The sequence below is a fragment of the Lissotriton vulgaris genome, chromosome 2_1, assembly GCF_964263255.1.
Source record: "Lissotriton vulgaris chromosome 2_1, aLisVul1.2, whole genome shotgun sequence".
Lineage (NCBI taxonomy): Eukaryota > Metazoa > Chordata > Amphibia > Caudata > Salamandridae > Lissotriton > Lissotriton vulgaris.
Window position 1 is genome coordinate 72,669,413 of NC_141687.1, and position 14,969 is coordinate 72,684,381.

Consider the following 14,969-nt stretch of genomic DNA (forward strand, 5'->3'; position numbering starts at 1 on the left):
AGCAGAAATACAAACACAGTCAGGGGCACAGCGGAAAGCAAGGCGGCAAACGAGCAGGCGGTGGCGGCAGGGGAACCGGGTGACCTCGGGAGGGGCAACGCGGCGGGTTGAGCGACCGGCACTGACGAGGTCAGGCTAGGTCACAGCTCCCTGTCGCACGGTCGATTCCTTAAGTGCCCAGTGGGAGGGAGGAGCAGCTGGGAGGTGGAAGCGGGGTGGTGAATGGGAGAGGGGAGAGGGACCAGATGGAGAGGGGGCGGGGCTGCGGGGGAGCAGCGGCAGAGAGCAGGCTGGAGCAGTGGGGAACGGTGGCAGAAGCGCTGGAGGGCTGAATACAAACAAAGGCAGGGGGCTAAAAAACAGCGGACAATCAGGGGCACAGCATAAGTACAGAGGCACTAGCCAGGGGGTTAAACACAGTGGACAAGAAACGGGGGCACAGTACAACAGTACGACTCAAAGTCTTGATAAATTTGGACCTAGGTGCGTAGCAAGATTTACAAGCCCCTTGCGCCTCTTTTACCCTGCTGTTGCATCACTTCTGTGACGCAGCGGCTGCGCAAAAGATGCGCCATGGTGAGGGGTATTTACAACATGACGCATCTCCCAGATGCGTCACGTTGTAAAGCCCTGCGCCAGAAGAAGGCGTTTAATCACGGGGGTGGGGGGGTTCCGGCGCAGGAACACCTCCCAAAACTGGCTGTGTGAAATCTACAAGATTTCACTCAGTCACTTTTGGGCCCATGCTGCGTCAAAACCCTTCGCCTGCTTGAAGCAGGCGTAAGGATTGACGCAGCATTGTGGCGATAGAGCCCCCCAGAGCATTGCTGGAGCTGCGTCGCGCTTGCGGCGCAACTCCAGCAATGCGCCGTTTTTACGGCATAGATGCTTGATGCATCTGTGCCGTTTTTGCCCCCTGGTGCGCCTCATTATAAATGCGGCCCATCCAGGGTGGCGGAGCTGCGGCGCACAATACCTGCCCCATCTCTGCTGATACGCAGGGATGCACCAGTTATTGTAAATCTGCCCCTAGGTTATTTACAAGTCCCTTGAGCCGCCAGTGCACTAGTGGGGCAAGGAGCTTCTAAATAAGCCGCGTGTGCCGCTGGTGCGTCAAATTAAATATGGGAAAAAGTGACACACCAGCGGTGCATGGGGCTGTAAATAAACCCATAGATGCTTAACAGAAAAGGTCTGTCCTGGATATTAGGAGCATAAAAGGAAAAGGCCTGTCCCAGACAATAGGTGCATAGAAGTCAGAGGTTTGTCTGCAAACCGAGATGTACAACAGGAAATGGCATGTCCCAGGGCTAGATGCATAACCGGAAAAGGTCTGTGTCTTAATTAGTGTGGTCGCCCCTTTAACAAAATCAAGACCCTTCCCTCCTTCCACAGCCAACGTGAGCACATCATAAAGAAAAGATCATCCTGAACAGAAGGGGGGTTTTTATGACGCTTTATTCTCATTTGAATTGTAAAATGTGTATTTTGCTGTTTTACAAGCATCGAGAAGGGTTGTAAAAGTCGCTCTTCCTGCGCTCGGCCTGTCAAATTAAAGTCGCTGATTTAAAAACAAACCACAGTAATTTGTATACAACGAAATGAACATATTTTACAAGACCCTTGCCAGGAGCATTAAGTCATTTAACAGGTAGAATGCAGCCATGTGTGAAAATGCTCAGGAAGTGAGCGGAGCGGAAGGGATGTGCAGCAGACAACAGGCGTGATTTAGCTGGAGGTGACTGAGGTCAGGCGCTGTCAGTTTCACAGTGTGACCTGGATTTCTTTTAGGAGAAGCTAGGACTGCACCCGGGCTAGGGTCCAATGTTATCCTCCCCAATCCCCCCAAACACCTCTCCCCCCTCCCCCCTTCCCCCCTCCCCGGCCTTACAAAATATCAGGAATGGCCAGTCGTGTCTGCAACAATAAAGACATGACTTGTGCCTAGGAGAACACTGCCACCGCTCTACACACTGATCTCCACAAAAGGATGTCCGGACTAATGGCCATTGTTCCTCCTTAGGTGCAATAGGTAAAATGTGGCTGCAATCAAAAGAAGTTTTAAAGAAAATATTATGAATAAAGAAATATTTTCATTCATTCAGTCAATCAACCGTGGGTTTATATAGCGCAGCTACTCACCCGTGAGGGTCTCAAGGCGCTGAGGTGGGGTAACTGCTGATCCGTCTGAGCGCTGGGAATCAGTCGAAGAGCCAGGTTTTGAGCTCCTACCTGAATTGGGTTAGCGACGGGGATTGTCTGAGATGGGTCGGCAGGTTACTCCAGGTCTTGGCAGCGAGGTGGGAGAAGGCTTTTCCTCCGGCTCTGGGCTTGTGGATCTGTGGGACGGTGGTCAGGGTCAGTTGGACGGAGCGAAGGTGTCTGGCGTATACGTGGAATGAGAGGCGGTTGTTCAGATCTGCATGTCCTGCATCGTGGAGGGCCTTGTAGGCGTGTGAGGATTTAAAATCATTTGGGTGACTATTTGCATGCATGTAAACCCCTTTGGCGCTTATGACGAGGTCAGCTGATCATGAGGCACAGTGGAGCTATGCTCATGACGAGCTTGGCTCGTCATAACTGCCGCGGAACGCCCATGCGGGGCTAATTTCCCTCCTGTACGGACATTCCACGGGAGTGGGCGGAGTCCTGATGAGCCCAGCTCGTCGTGAGCACAGCTTCACTGTGCACCATAACGAGCTGGGCTCGTCACGAGCACCGCGGCGCTGCCTGCGTCCTCTTCTCCCCCGCACCGCGGGTAAATTAGCCCAGCGTGGAAGCAGTTAATTTCCTGTATACATCACAAGATGTATTGACATTTTTTGATCATTTGAGTCCTGAGTTTCTCTTGTCTTAAGCATTATTGTGGACTTTGTCCCATGTGGGAGCTTATGGTGGCTGATCTCCTGGACTTGTGCACGTATTTCATTTTCCAAACAGCTGGGAATTTATTAGATTGATAAGTGCGATAATTGTTCCCTCAGTCATCTTCTTGCAAAGCAATAGGTAAACTGAACCTGCAAGCAAGCTTCACCTTCATCAACTCACATGTGAAGATCTATTGGTGTCGTAGTTTCTAGATTTCAAATTAGTTGGGACGGGCTGTCGCCAACTGGGCCTATCATTCGGCCAAGTGTGCTTTCCTTCTCTGCCATTCCCTGCCCAACCAACTCTTCCCTGCCCACCACCTCCACTCGTTATTTCTTGTCCACAAGCAGTGTCATATTTCTCCAAATCATCTATAAAGATTCTCTATGTCCCTATTTTCTCTTACCCTTGCCCTCGTCTGCTTCTCACCCACATTCACATCATCCTGAGATTGCTCTCAGTCCCACCACACAGGAGAATTCCACAGAATATGGGCCCATGTGCAAATGCATATTTTCTCTTCTGAGAAAATATTTCTCCCCATGGAGAAAACCCTACTCCATACTACTCGTATACCCCACCACCAAATGTGGTGACAGATGTCAAAAATAAGGAACTTGTTTGTAAACGAAAGTTTGCAAACTACTTTACATTTGTAAATCTTTAGGACATATTTAGCCCAAGCAGGAAGTTTGGCATTTCTTTGTAGGGTATGTAACGTTCTTTATAAAAGGTATGGATTCAACATCAAGTTTAATCAGATTTAATTTGACAGTGAAATTACAGGCTGCATATTCAATTATGTTTTGCCAACTGTGAGATTCTGCGGAGGTCCGCAGGTAGACGGAATTGGCGGTCACTCTAATTTTTAGCACCAGGAGCTTGTTCCATACTGCAAAATCAGCAAGCATGGCACCACATGGCGTGCTAAAGGGTGCTGCTTCTTTGCAGCCACTCAAGTAGATTTTGGACTTGACCGGCAGCTTCTCAAAGGAAGTAATAAGTTTCTTACTTCAAACAGTCACGACTGCTAACGAACCAGAGCGTTTAGAAAATCTCACCAGATGCTGTCCTGGCACCCCAAAATTGTGCATGGGGAAATTAATTCTTGCTCACACTTGACAACTTAACCTTGGCGAGCCACGCATGAGAAAAAACTCTGCCAAGCGGTGGTTGGCGGAGTTTAGCTGGACATCAGAGTTGCAAATATAATGCAGAGTGGGCAACACTCTGCGAACTCTGCCAGTGGAGCAGAATTTATAGCCCACTCCTAAAATATATATTTCTAGTTAAGTGGTGTTTGGGTCAAAGAGAGTTGCATGTGCTGATAGTTATGCTGATAAACCCAGCTCATAAGGCCCAATGATTTGAAGCGTGATCTATGAAAGTAAATTATCTACTTTCTACAACCACGATAATATTGTGAGCCTGATATCAGGAACACTGGCAGGTGGCGAAGATGGGAAGGGCACACTGCAAGTTACAAAGAGACACTTGGTCAGAAGTTACTTTGGTTACATTACACACTGTTTGTTGAATGCTCTTCTCACTTCCCTATGTGTGTTAATAGCAAAAGACGGGAAGGACACCTCTGGAAACAACATCTGGAAATGAGTGCAGGACTTCCCACACTGCTATCAGTGGAGGAGGGGATACATCAACTGATGTTGGCCCCTTCCTACTGTACCTGGTGAGACAGCTGTGCTCCATGGTTGTGACCAACAAATGTAAACGCAAAAAAAGATCTAATTGGATTAAAAAAACTTGACGCCTCGCCGGTAACTCCTCTGAAAAGAGGAGTTAGGTGTATTTTTCCTTTGGCTGCCTTGGTTTCCATGTGGTCATCCTTGAAACAGACTGACAGACACGAACTACCCAAGTACTCATGACACAATGGGGTCGATTCCGATTCGGGAAAAACTGCTCCGAATAGCCGTTCGGAGCGTTTTTCCCATACGAATCGTACCCTGCAACGTCCCCCGTACGTACGACGAAGTACGATTTGTACCAGGAGCCGTACTCCGTATGAGTCGTACAGAGACCGTACGACTCTAATATCCATACGATTCTCCCTCGGAACCCGCTGTACGCGACATCTGTACGGTTCGCGGCTGGTTTTTACGACCCAGCAAGTACGATACGTGTCAGGTACGCACCGTACGACCCTTTTTCTACGGGAGCTGAAATAGCCGTAAAAGCAGAGTTTGTGCCAAAACAGGTACAGAACGGTCCCCCCTGGGTACGGTGCGTACTCCCCATGATCGCAGGGTACGCACCGTCCCCCTGCCATCATCGGGTGTATGAACCGTACCCCATGTACGATCGGTGTACGAGCCGTACCCCATGTACGATCGATGTACGAGTCGTACCCCATGTACGTCGTACATGGGGTACGGCTCGTACACTGATCGTACATGGGGTACCTCTCGTACACCCCATGATCGCAGGGGTAAGGTATGTACCCCTGCGATCATGGGGTGTACGGACCGTATGGTGTGTATGTGTTTGTGTGCTTTTCCGTACGACTCGCCCTTACCTGACGTGGACCGTACGAATCACGTCCTCATACCCCGGTCCGGATCGTACTCGTCGGGTCGTACGGTATCTGTCCAAGTCGTACGGCATGTGTACGAGTCGTACGGTTCACGGTTTCAGCCTTGCAATACGTACGGATCGCGGCGATTCAGACTGATTCACGGAATATGGATCGTACTACCCGACTCGTACGGACGGGTACGATTCGTACGGAGAGGGCTCCGGATACAAATCGTACGGACGTTTTTTTTCCCGAATCCGAATCGACCCCAAAGAAGGAATATCCTTGGTGTGTACCTGTCTCCAACAGGAGGAGAAACCAGAACATTGACCCCACATCTTCTCTTCTTTCTATGATGGACCACTCTGCACAGTCCCGTGGGGGAGGGTAGCCCGGAGCTACCATTGGGTCTCAGGTTGTGAGTGTTTGTGCACGTTTTACAAAGTTGTTTATAACTCAGATTATGGTTAAAAAGAGGAAGATATGTTTTATTGACATATTGTCCTTTAGGAACAACTCGATAAAACGTGCTAACTGTTGGAAAATGTAATGGGCGGATCTGCACCTGTGACCAGAGATGACGACCCAGATTTACAAATGTTCTGCAGCACAGCAGGCAAAAACGCTGCATTGCGTGACAGGGAGAGAGCAAGAGAGCACCGTATGCAATGAGATATGGCATTCTTCTGCCCTCTCCCTAACGTTGGAGCTTAATTTTGCTGCCGAGCACAATACACACCTTTGCAACATAGTGCAAAGGTGTGTGCAAGAGTCTAGCATAGGTTTTGTACTGGAAGGGTTCCCTTCTAGTACAAAATACTATGCCTAGCCAGTTTTAAAACGTTCACTACTTGGCATGTGTGCTGTACAGTGCAGCACACATGCAAAGTTGAAAAAGAAAGCAGAAATGAAAGTTTTTCTTCTTTTAACGTCTGCTGTCATGCAGCGTTAATTTTGAACACAAAGCCCTGTCTACTATTGTTAGTAAATAGAGTTTTCCATCAAAAAGCATGGGTGGTTGCATGGGAGCGCCCATGTACCATCCACATGATGCCTCCTTGGTGCAAGGTAATGCAAAGCAGTTACTTTAAGGCACATTTCCAGCGCAAAACTCGTTTTGCGCTGGGATGTAAATAATGAAAAAGCATTTTGTGCTGGTTTGCGTCAATTTAGTGACGCAACCCAAGTGCAAAATGTTCGTAAATTTACCCTGACGTGTTCAGCTGATGATCAGCACAGGCGCATCTCCAACTGTGTGAAGGGGGATGTGCAAAGAGGCGCTCTCTGGTGATGACACAGCCCCTGATACCTTAACATGAAATAATCAAAATGTCAATCTTCTTTAATCAGCACATCACAAGGACCACCCAGGACCCTGATGGTGTGAAGAATGGATATCTATAGAGAACAATTGACACCCTCTTGGCACTGCACTGCCGTGCTGTCCCTGACGCTTGGCTGCAGTTCCTAGTTCCCCATGAGGGCAGGCACTGCTGCAAGTCAAGTCAAGAACAAACTGAGCGACAAGTTCAACCGGTCTGTTCATACCAGACATACCTGACAGGCCAGGACCTGCAGTGCCTGCCAACCCCACTGCACCTGCTGCTTCTCACAAGACATTCACTGGGGAAGCATCTGATCTTTCATGTGATGCTGTGAATGTTGTGATAGCTTCTATGTTGAGGTTTAACTTTTAATGTATGGATACATTTCATATCATGCAATGTTTTATCTGTTAAGGGATTTGACGTGATGTTGAATGTTGTATTTTAAGCATATTTTGTTTCTATGAATGTTGTATACATTATGTTACATATATGCTATATTTTGTCGTATCTATTGTGTAATGTTTACTGCATGTTATACATAGATGCAGTATGGTGTACGATAAATGTTACAAATTAAGTATATTAGTATGGTTTTCTGTTGTATATGCCTGCTGCATAATACTTTTTAGATTAGATCAAATATATGTTGTAATGTAATGTCATATTATAAACTGTTAGAAGTTGGGTCTCTAGTTGGCAGAGGTGTGCACCCTGTCCAAGTAGGAATCCCAGTCCTAGTTAGGTTAAATCACAACACAATCCGAAACTATCCTGTGCTCACCCCTGGTAGCTTGGCACACAGCAGGCAGGTTTAACTTAGAAGGCAATGTCTAATGTATTTGTGCAATAACCCATACAACAACACAGTAAATGCACCCCAAAAAGACTCCACAACAATTTAGAATAATAGAGAATATTTATCTGATTAAAACAAGACCAAAGTGATCAAAATCCATCAAGTCGAGATAGTGTAGAAATAAATGCAACAAAGCGCTTATAAGCAGTAAACGCTAAAAAGGTTACTTAAGGTCACAAGGTACTGGTGCAAATCCAAAGTTCAGCCCGACCACTATGAAGTGTAAGCTAGCTACAGGGACCCATGTGGGCCCACTGAACACAGGACCTTGGATCCTGGGCGCAGTCTGTGCAGTGAGACCTTCGCCGTCCGGCGTCAGTTTCACGTGGCTGTGCTTTTGGGCTCTGCAAGGCTCCCCATCATCTGGCGTCTGTTCCGAGAGCTGTCTGCTGCACGGTGAGGCGTTGCATAGCTTCACGTCAGATTTGGCAGAAACCCTGCTGCAGAACCCACATCTGAGGACAAGAACTTGGAGGGGGCACCTCAGGCAAGGGTAGGACTCATTGAAGTTAGAGTCCAGCAGAATTGCAGGAAGTATTTTGCATCCCTGAGACTTCAGAAACAGGAGACAATCTAACAAGCCCTTGGAGATCACTTTGGAGGGAAGACAGAGTCCATCTCTCATTCCAGCAGAGTCCAGAAGCAGCAAGTGACAGGGCAACAAGCAGGAAAGCAGTCCTTCCTGAAAAGCAGTTCAGTTAAGTCCGTTGAGCAGCACTGCAGTCCACTCAATGAGGTTCAGTTTAAGAAGTGCCTGATTTGAGAGAGTCATAGACCCAGTACTTATACCCAAATGTGCCTTTGAGGTGAGGAAAACTTCAAAGAGTGGTTTTGAATTGCACAAGCACCATTTTAAGCCAGTCCTGTCTACCAGGTTATCTATGAGGATCACCAGCCATTTGTGAGGGGTCAGGTCATTACTCTTTGATGTCCTGGTGTTAGCCCCCTTTCCTCCTTTCTGCCCAGGTCGGCCATCAGAATGCAGATTTATGCAAAGCGGTATTCTGCCACCCCTGACCTTCATGGGATAATAGCTGTCAGGGAGGAATGCACAAATGGAAACTGTCACCCCGTCCAGGTGGGTATTGGAGACACTCTGGGAGAAACATAGAGGAAAGTTAAGAGCAGTAAAATGCCCACTTTATGAAAGTTTGTAAGTGGCCTAGCCCCTGTGTGGCTACTAGGACTCCAACATGCAATGACATGAAGTGGTATTCCTTTTGCAACATTTTAATTAATGTATTTCAGGAATCCAAGCAATGAAATTCATAAACCATTTTCTTTACAATACATTTCACACTACATAAGCGATGCGAATATTGTACATATAACCAATTACATTACAATTATTTCTTAGATAACCCAATGCATTTCGGGACTGTATTGTCCCTTCGTCAGGGGTTCTGTTAGAAAAAAGAAGGAAAGGAAACGTATTAAAACGATGCTGTTTGTGTTTTAATCATTTTCATTATCTTACTGCATATCTCAATGCTTTTTTGATGATCATTGACTGTTTTACTGATGATTATAGTGCTGAGAAGATCAATCAAAAGATATTCCAAAGCGACTTGCTGTTTTTTATGGTGCCTAGCTGTTATTAGAATTCTTATCTTATTAGCCTAATGGGTTTCTAGACATTTCTATGAAATTGTCTTACCTAATTAGAAGAGTTTGATTCTCATGGACACGCGAAATGCCATGCGATTGACCTGACAGTGATTATTGAATCTGTATCCGAAAAAATAAATGAATGTAGCGTTATTGGCACAGGATTTAATGTGAATTCAAATGTTGTATTGCAAAGGTATTAGAGCTTATCTATCCAGACAATAATTTGAACAGCGGGATTGCAGTGGCAACCTGGGGGTTTAAATGACAAATGTTCAAATGCCAGGTCATCGATATATTATTAATTAACATTAGCGTGAGTTGCCAGCTGCATAACGTTATGCATCTCTCACCTGCGTGTGGTTTAATACTGTTCGTTTCTCTCGAGGCGTGATTGCAACGACGCGATAGCTGAGGATAAAAAGCCACAAGTGTCAGAAGCCAGTATCTATCTACATAGAACGATGTTCGCTGAGCAAAAAAATGCTGAAAAGCTTACCGGCTGGTGCGAAAGTCCCCGATGAAAGTGTTACCCTTTCGTATGAAGACACATAAGTGAAGTCCTATCTCCTTGCCTATTTTTCACGTTTGGTGTCAGTAGACACTGTGGAAGGACTCTCTCGTTTTGTAAGGACAGCGGGCATGGGGGTAGTCACTGAACAGAGACTACGATATCAGTAAACATTGTAAACAGACTTTGTCTTTTAGCGAGAGGCGCATGATTAGATGTAGTCACTAAAAAAGGACTACGGTGTTAGTTTTCGTTTTACTGCGAATTGAAACTTTAACTTTATTATTCACACTTCCTTTGTGGGTTTTTTATGTGCGATATTAATGACGGTTCCTCAAACAGATGCCATTTTATTTACACTTAGGCTATTTGCTTATATGTGAGCTAATATTTAGATATTTTAAAGAGTTTTTTGACAGCTTAGGTCGTTTTAAGAGTGGATCGTAACAGTGATATTCATACAACCAACATAATCTTGGCTATACATCATAAACAGACACATGGGACAATGACATTTCACGTTATAATTATACAAAATGTGTGCAGTGTCTTAATATGGTGAAAAGTTGTGTATGTTAGGCTATTAGTATGTAAAATTAAATCTGATCTCTGGTTGCAGGCACTTATTTTTTCTTTAAATTGATTAGAGGCTGTGTGTTTGGTCTTCTGTGCTTCTCAGGCTTCTAATATTTATGTTTTTTTTTAGAGAAAGCAAACCATTTCTAATTTGTCATTAAGTCCAAATAGTATTAAGGTTTGCAATTTTTTCATCCAGAAGACTTCTCTTTGGAGGAGGATTTTAGAATTATCCATCCCTAGTCTTTGTGGTACACATTTCGATTATTTGGAATTTTAGTTGCGCGATTGAATAGCGGTGTTCTGTCCAGCGCATTACCAATGGTGATGTAGTACTCTTGTTTCGAATCCTACTTTTGTGTTTTGATAGTCTTATTTTAATTTTCCTCTCAGTCTTGCCCACATATATAAGTCTGCAAGGGCATTTTATCATGATTACTAACTGCTCTGAATCACAATTTGTCGTATGCCTTAACTGAATGTTTTCTCCAGTTCTTGGGTGCAAAAGGATATTTCCAGTTATTGCATTATTTAAATTCTTGCAATTCCAGCATTTAGTTGTGCCTATGTAAGTGATTTGATTTGCGTAATCTGGTTGTTTAATACGCTTAGTGAGTAGCTCTTTGAGATTTTGTGCCCGTTTATGGGCAAAAAGTGGTTTGTCCTTGAATAAAGACCCAAAGTCGCTTTCTGCTTCTAGTATTTCCCATCTTTTTGAGATAATTTTCTTTATGTCTCATCACGCAGATGAGAACTTCGAGACGAACACCATTCTTTTGCTAGATTTTTTTGATTTCTTCTCTAAGAGTTTCGATCTTGGCATTGCATTGACTTTTGCTATTTGTGTATCGAGTTGTACTTGAGGGTACCCTTGTGCTATGTATCTTTGTTTTTGTTCTTCTAATGCTTTATTGCATGTAGTTTGTTCTGAGGAGATTCGTTTTATTCTCATAAATTGAAAAACTGGTAGGTTGTTAATCAAGGTTGTGGGGTGGAAACTTTTATGTAGTAGTGCAGTGTTCTTGTCTGTGGGTTTCTTATATACACTGTGAAGTACCGAAAATTATTTACCACCTCCCAATTATAGTTATAGCCATAACCAATCCCATTCCCATTACCAATAATCACTCAGTTGGCAGTGTAGAAGGTCCAAGCGTTTATTATAACAAACAAACTCTGCCAGAGGAGCTCCTTGTGACCTAACCCCACGAGGTCCGCCAAGAAGACTGCTGGCACACTGTCAGAACATCACATATATACAGTTGCGTTCTCAAAACCGTTGCCCAAGATGGAAAAATACAAGTTGGTACAGGTTGGTGCAAAAGGAAAGGCCATATATGGCAGACAAAGCACTCTTGGTTTAGCTCATCCTAGATTAGCAAGGTCGGACGGGTGACACCCTTCTTCCAGCTCCGAGACAGTCCGCCCCGCACCCCTCCCGGAATGTGCTTATCAGGCCTTCTCCTGCTACCTACAACCTTGACGGGCCTAACGAGCTGAAACAGCAGTTTTGCAACAGTTGGGCTATTTCTCAGGAGAACGACTTTGGTGCAAGGAATGAATGGAGTCTGCTAATGTAAGACTTCGAGCGAGGTCACAAAATGGCGTCGGTCCAGTCAAGTGAGTGTAAAATGTAAAAAGCAGTGCAGGTTAGAAATCTAAAATACTGCAATCCGAATTTGTGCTAGTGTTTGCGTGCGTGTGCTAAATCATTTAGATACATCATGCTAACCTTAAGATATTGATTATAAGTGTTGCATAACCAAAAATCGATTCCAGTTCCTCAAACCCTCCTTTTAGCGTGGTGTAGCTAAATACGAAGGCAGGCATTAATCTCTAAAAACCTCCTCATTAATGGCCATCAATTCATGAATCTCCTGTTGCAGCATCTGAAGTTTGGCGGGGACTGGGGCAGGCACGCACAGGGTTGTAACTCTGGAAGCACAATAGGAGCAGCAGGCCGGACCACATTGTATCAGGACACAGCAGGTAAAAATAACACCGGCTGCTCCGCCCAAAATCAATAACAACTTCCATCCCCAGGTGGACAGGAGCCCCCAGAACCAGCCGGACAGTGACCAGGACCCATTGTCAGTATGCATTTAGGATGCAATGCGATGTAGCTTTTAAATGGCTAGATGAACAGTGGGGGCGGAGTCTGGAATATACACGCAGCAAGAGCTTCCAATCACTCGGCATGCTCCGCCTCGATCAGCTAAGATAACGTCCAAACCCATACGGTTTTGGAGCACAACAAGCCTGGTCGCCTGAAGCTCAATCATTAGGTTGGCCAAGATGTCAGTAGTTATGTTAATGACATTTTCCACTATCCTAGACAATCTCCTTATTTCTCGGCTATTAAATATGGGTCCCCAGAATGGGACCAAGCCTTTGCTAAAATCCGTGAATTATTGCAGAGAGGTGTCTGTCTGATCGACTTCTGTTGTGATGAGCTGCCTAAGTTGCCTATTGGGTACTGCATTGGGTACTGCGCTTACAGGGTGTAGCTGGTGTGTCCTGTGATAGTCAGATGGTGCTATGTATACAGGCGGGTATAGGAAGGACAAATAACAGTGCCCTGCCCAATCACGTGGTAACCAGGTATATGCATTTTCTCCACATACAAAATACACATTGGGTGCCGTTAATAACGGGGGGCTGCTGACTTTCTTCATACGATAGGTATAATTGCAGATACTGTCACCAACCTGTACATGGCCTATCCCTTGTACACAGAAATTGGAAGAAGCATTCAAAATAGGAATGGGTACAATACGGTCGCTTCTAACATTTCGTTCAACGAAAAGCTGGAAATATTGAGAAGCATTAAAATGGCTAAAATCATAAAGTTCCTCCTGCAACCAGGTATCGTTCCTAGCCACCATGTACCTGTTCATGCATGCCTGAGGGTCTATCGACCCCCGTCCCCCATTTCCTTTTTGGTCAAAACCCCGATGCTCCTCGACATATGCTAAAATCATGTTATAATCCTTTACATCATAATGTCTGCGATTATCTACATAGTGATGGTACATGGCGGAAAACAGTTTGAACCATGCTTCACAGCTCCCTAGATAGGACAGGGGTAGTGAGAGAAACAGATCATGATTGTGCACAACGGATGGCAGAAGCCCACAAACCCAGCAATCAGTGTGTTGGTAACACTGTGTGTCTGATGAAGCATTTCAACAAATACATTTTTCGCATAAGTCTGGCAATGTCGTTCTTTGTTGAGTGCTAAAGTGAACAGCAAATGCTCAGATGGAGCAGAAGTAGACGGTAAAAAGTTCTGCAAAGGGTATTTATACTCCAGGTAAACAAATAAGCCCATAAAAACAGCAATTATAACGGTCATAACCAATACAAAGGCTACCTTGACCCTAGTGGTCCATGTTGAGAACATTGGTTAATAGAATGGTACATGTCGCGGTGCAATGGGAAATTCTTCTTCTAAAACAATACGGCCAAAGGGGTACATTCCTAGCTAAAAGTCCAAAAATAAGCTCGGGCCTAGCAGTCCGTCCTGCCAGAGGGTTCTTCTCCCTGTGTCCGTCAGAGTCTCACAGGTAGACTCCTATCGTTCATCTCAAGCAAACAAAAGAGTGGTGGTCAAACTTTATTCTGTTGTGCAACCTGGCCGTATACAATAGCTGGTCTTCTTTCTGAACAGAGCACAGTGGTCAAAGTTCCAGCTCTCAACGTGTTCAGTCCAGTGTCTCGCTCAGTACCTCAGACCAACAAACTAGCAAACCCTATCTATTCAATCGAGTCTTTCCTTATCTCCTAGTGGTGGGGTCTGAGGCACCGTTGTTTGTTTTTCTTGGCCGCAGGTTATACCGCACATGACCCGGAACTTCCTGATCAGAAAATAGTACTGCAGGTACTTTTCGAGCATGAGAACTTTCGCTTGCCGGGGTACTCAAAACAGGATTCAAAGCAATTGCAGATTCAGCAGAGACCGATTCACCTGATCTCGTCACTCCCTCCGCTTGCCTTTGTTCGATCTCACAGGCATCGGAGAAGGGTATGAATGCAGCAGCTCTCTCAGTTTCCTGTGTCAGAATTCCCTCTGGGCGTTGCTGATCGTATGGAAGTGGAAGCAGCTTTTTCTTCGAATGGGAGACGTGGATCCAATGTTTCCTCCCATCCACTTTGACCGCCGTCCGGGTGGCAAGCAGAATCTGTCGTAGCTCAGACCACCTCGGTGCCAAGCTGGTGTCTCGTTCAAACTTCTTGGCTAGAACCCACTGGCCGGGTTGTAGTCGATGTCCGGGGCCCTCTGGCAGAGGCTGCAGTACAGAGGCTACCTGCTGATGAATAGAACGGAGATCTTTAGTCAAAGCATATAGGTAATCAATCAACATAGGATATTCAATGTCTGAAAAGGATCGTGGCCTAGGTACCCCCCATACATTAGCGGGCCTGCCAAAGATAATTTTACATGGAGAAAGGCCAGAGCGAGAGTGTGGGGTAACTCGTAGTGACATAAGGGCTAAAGGCAAGGTGTCAGGCCATCTCAACCCTGTGCTTTCCTGAATCTTGGCCATTTTGAGTTTAAGTATCCCATTATACTTCTCAACGAGCCCTGCTGATTGTGGATGTCGGGCAGCGTGGAATTTCTGTTTAATCTGTAGACCCTCACAAATATGCTTAACAAGGGCCCCATGGAAGTGCCCCCCATTGTCC